The following is a 5371-nucleotide window of genomic DNA, read 5'->3' as shown; positions in this document are numbered from 1 at the left end:
TGTCTGGAAATCTTGATGTCTTTCTTTTTCAGCTTATCCTTCTAGTGTGTGTTTTTATTTTAGAGTCTATCAAAGCGGTAGAACAGTCCTTTAAAAGCATATATTTTACTAATTTCCAGCATTGAAGCTAAAAAGCATTTTAATATCATCAGAATTAATGCACTCATCACCATTACATTTCATTCTCAGGCTCATTTGATCTGTTTCATGTTTGCCACCTTATTTGGGGTTTATTACAGATTATCACATTCCATTCATGTTTGTATCTCAAGCAAAAAAAAAGTTTCGTGTGTTGAAAGATGCTTTAATGTTTTTCACAATTTCAGACTTTTTCAAGATTCTTAGTTTTCCTGAATTAAATGCCCAGAGGCCCTGAACACATTTATTATTGCTCTTACATTTATCATTGTGACGCACCTGTGATGCCTACTGGCAGCCACAGGTGGCAGAAGTGAAACACAACTACAGCTTAGTGTCCCAGCTTACACACAAAGCTGTTGACACTTGTTGCCCATGATGTGATGAAACCAATCTGAACTGTGGCCTTGTGCACTCTGAGGGTCAAAAATGGATGGAGGAGGAGGAAGAAGAGTTGGAGAAAGAGCTGAGTGCAACTGTGAGGAAAACATGTTGTTTGTGGAATGACAATGTTGAAAGGAGGACAAACCCAAAAGCTGAGATAGACTTTACACACACAAAAAAGCACAACTTTACTTTCAAAAACAATGTTATTTCTTTTCAAAATGGCATTTGCTGGTCAAATGACACACGCAAACCATCATATCACTGATTTGCATAATGGGAAACGCTGCTGTGATTGGATGGAAAACACTTCTTCTCCATTCATCAAAATTACGTTTGCCTTTTTTGTTCAGTGCTACACTTACTACAGACACTCCCAACATAATTGTGTTGTTTTAAATGATATTATTTCCATACTCGGAACACATTAATACACGGGAACAAATATACCGGTATATTATTTTTCCCCACAAAAACAACAGTGTACATCCCTATTACTGCCTGCTATTCTGCTCTCATGCTGAGGTGGAAGATTCCACTCATTCTGCTAGCTCCTCTTCCTCACCCACTTGAGTTGTCTTCACCACTTTCATCTGTTGTTCCTTCTAGGGTGTATTTAAGCCACTGCAGTGCATTTCTGCTTCATGCCTGACTCCCCAGCACTTTCTTTGAAAGGTAGATGTGGTAAATGTGACAACCCTCTGTCCCCGATTAAGAGTTTTGCCTTGTGTTTATTTGAGCTGTCGCCCACCTGTGGCTGTGCAGTCTTTTCTGCATTCTGCGGAGGTCTGTGATTACTTCTGTGCTGTTTTCCGCAAGTGTTTAATAAAGCCTTTTGTCCCGGACTGCTGTGCTGCGAGTGGATCCTACCACACCTGTGTCAATCAACCAACACAAAGCTGCACATGCAGCGGTCCACACACTGAAGCAGTTACGGCACCTTGTCCACGTCACAAGCAGCTTTTTTTCCTGGTCAAGGACACAGTGCCTAGCATGACAAATCCAGCAGTGAAAAGGCTCTACTGTGGTCTCCACATGTGTCTTCCGTAGCTTGGAGAAGTACAAGTGCTAAAGCCTTGAATGCTAATTAGCAAAGAGTGAGTTTGCATAGTTCAAATTTATTGTATTTAAATCACAAACATTACTGCCTCAGAGGGCTTTGCAAACATCACAGTTGTGACATCTTCTGTCCTAAGACCCTCAAATTGGGTCAGGAAAAACTGAAAAACCTGGACAGATGGACAGTAGATGCCAAACATCAATATTAACAATATGTACAGTGTATAGAAATAAGTCTCCGGGCCCAGGTGCGTCTTCAGATGTCTTCATATGGAGAGCTGGCAGATCCATACTTCGGGTCTCGATGGACTGGATCCAGGAAAAAGAAAAAGCCATGCTCCAGCAGTCAGGTACATTTATGTGTCGAGAATATCTAATTTTCTAAGGGTAGTGGAAGTGAAGAAAGAGGGAGACTTGCAGCCGTATAAAAGAAGCACCAGCAGTCTGAAACTATAGCAGCAGAACAGAGCATTTCTGTGTCCACCCTAATTATGAGCCTGATAAAAAAAAGAAAGTTTTAAGTCTAATTATAAATAATGACCCTGTGTCTGCCTCCCGGATCCAAACTGGGAGCTGGTTCCAGAGAAATGGGGCTTGGTAGCTGAAGGTTCTGCTCCCTTTGGAAACTCTAGGGAGCAGAAAACCTGTGTTTTGAGAACACTGGATAATAAAGATGATAAAGAGTTATAAGATCATTTAAATAAGAGGGAGCAAGACCAAGAACAGCCTTATATGTGACGAGGATTTTAAAATCTACAGTAAATTTAACGGGGAACCAATGTAGAAAAGCCAACACGGGACTAATGTGGTCTCTGGTCCTGGTTCTCGTCAGCACACCAGCAGCTGCATTATGGACCAGGTGTACAGACGTTACCGAGTTCTTAGGCCAACCTGATTAAAGAGAATTACAATAGTAGGGCGATTAACTTTAGAGTTTTGAAAGCGGACAATTGTGTGGTGTTTTCAAAAAAGTAGGTTTTAGAACTACCAATTGAATGTAAAGCAGGATTTGTTCTTGTAGTTCAGCAGAACTGGTTCAGGGGACTGGTGCAGGTGTTGTGGTCATTGTGCCAAAAGCAGCAGGATTAATGTGTCATCAACTGAGAAGAACTGTTAAATTGTATCAGGTTTGGGTCAATACAACAGCTGCGCTCTATAATGCAACCGTTTAATGTGTTTAATGTTGTGGATCACTTATGATCTGGTGCAGCCCAGAGAGAGACTGATCCAAAGGGGTTAACTGTGCCTGGGAAGGGAAGAAGCCTCCCGCAGCCTTGGGTTGGAACCAAGTTCGCAGCTCACATGACAGACGCGGAGCAGATCGGTTTAGGAATAATGCAGCATTTTGTTCAATGAAAGCGTCCTCACAGAGTCAGAGTTCATGTTCTGTTCATGTGATCACCAGGGCTCATCCTGAAGCTGGATCATCCTCTGTGTGACCACTGTGCTTGTGTCGGTGTCGTACCAGTCTGTCAGTGTGAAGGGGTTGAATTTACATCGAGGGGAGAAGGTGTCGTCAAGTTTCAACTTCCCACCAAACCAGTCAGAATGGAATGAGAGGCAACATTTCTCCCAGTTGCTTTCAAGAGTCCGGTCGACTCTATGGATTAAAATTACCCCCAGGAATGAGAATATTGGATTGTTTGGGTCGATAAAACAGCTGCATTCCAATAATGCAACCATGTGCTGACCTATGTTGCTCCGCTCATGCATGTGGTGGCAGAGTGCAGCCAGAGGCGGAGGAGGCATCGACAGCTTCACAATAACCACCACGTTGATGAAAGCAGTACGGTTTGGAGGCTTTTCTAATAGATATAAGGGGGCGAACTAGCTATCTTTACATGGGGCTCTTAATGCTCTGAATGGGATTGACGTCACTGACAAGTCAGAAAACTCATACTTGCCATTTTTAATGTTTACTGTGCTCTGAAGATGTAATGACACCTCCACCTGCTTTCAGAACACCTCCCAAGGTTAGTCTGCACTGGGGCTTGAACCCAGAACCTTCAGTCCCCAACTGACTGAGCTGCCCTCCCATGGTGGAGCTTTTGAATATTACAAAACAAAAGCATAAGAATGCCAGAAAGGTAATAATTTCTTTAATGTGCATGGAAGAAAAAAACAACAAAACTGTTTTTAAATCAATCACCCACAAATGTTCTGCCAACCAATTTTTTTTCCAGCTGTCTAATGCACAGATGTACAGGAACATGAGAAGCTGGACTCAAACCAGTAGAGAAGGATTTGAAAAGAAGGATGATGGGCAGGCAACAGGGCAGGATGGTAGTCATTGAGCACATACATGCAGGGGCTGTTCCAGGAATGGCATCTGTTGACAGGTTAGACTATAAAACAATAAAATAACGGATCATTGAACAATGTGAAGATGAACTCTTCCGCACAGCTTCCAGTCAGGAGGGGTTCAATGAAGACTGTTTTTTAAAAGAAATTTACCAGAAATCACTTAAAATTGATTACTTACCATCTTACCAAACAGAGCATTATTTCTTTTTGAGTGGTACGGTGCAATTAAAGGCCAGTAGGTCGTCCAGTTCTGTGGAAGTGTGTTATGCAACAGGTTTCTGCCTTGCGTCAGTTATGTCAGGATTCAGCCTCCTCCATCTGTCAGGATGCTTATGCTGACACTTCCTGTCTGCGACACCTGACTGGCCTCCATTATCCAGTGTGAAACAAGTGTCAGTACAATCAATCAGTAGATCAGAAACACAACACACAAGTATGGATGGATACACACATTTATGGATGGATACACACATTTATGGATGGATACACACATTTATATATATACAAATATGTATGGGTGTCTACATTTACTATATATATATATATATATAGAGAGAGAGAGAGAGAGAGAGAGAGAGAGAGAGAAAGAAAGAGAGAGAGAGAGAGAAAGAGAGAGAGCTCACACTATGTGGAGATATAAGCTGATAATAATAGTTACTAATTATGACTATTGTTGTTATTAGTAGTAGTGTTAGTGTGGAGTCCAGAGCTTGTACGCTGTCATAATATCCACTAGAGGGCGTAAATGTTCTTTCTTCCAGGTTCTTCAGCTGCCAGTCTCAGCGCAGGCAGCGTTGCACATGAAATTATTTTCTCTTTTGATCTATTTCATAAATTATTCTCGTTTGCTGAATTGAAATGATATGGACTCCATGCTGCTGCTGCCTGTGGACAGTGCTGCGCTGGATCCTCCTTCCTTTATGAATGCGCTTCTTCCCCTCCACAGGTATCTTGCACCTCATCTCCTCCCTTCTTTCCCCCCCACGCCTGTGATATCTGCACCCCCACCTCTTCCACATCATATCCTCATTCCTCCATTTGTGCGTGTCCTTCTGTGTGGGCGGGAGGCAGAATGGAGAGGCTGGAGCTGCAGATAGCTGTTGCATACATGCAGAAGCTTAAAAGAGTGTTCACTTGCAGCAGGTCTCACAGCTGCTGCTGTTGCAGTCGCCCCCATGAATAATTAATTTCTGAAGAGATGCAGGCAGAAGAGGGTGACAATGATTTGGGTGGGGAGTGAGGGGGGGGGGGGGGCAGAATAGAGAGATTGGGTTCTTATCTCTGGCTTACACCCTCACTCTCACTCCACATGTGAGCCTGTTGCTGCTATTTTCATATTTGTCCTTGCAGTGGCAGATGGGCCATTTTCATTATGTGATCAGCTTTTGTAATTAGTACAGATGAGCTCTCCTGTAATGTAATAAAGCAGGAAGCAGATTACAGAATGCGGTTTCCTCCTCTGCCTGGTTACCAGTCACAAATAAAC

The sequence above is a fragment of the Takifugu flavidus genome, chromosome 19 (assembly GCF_003711565.1).
Source record: "Takifugu flavidus isolate HTHZ2018 chromosome 19, ASM371156v2, whole genome shotgun sequence".
Lineage (NCBI taxonomy): Eukaryota > Metazoa > Chordata > Actinopteri > Tetraodontiformes > Tetraodontidae > Takifugu > Takifugu flavidus.
Note: the sequence above shows the minus strand (reverse complement) of the source record.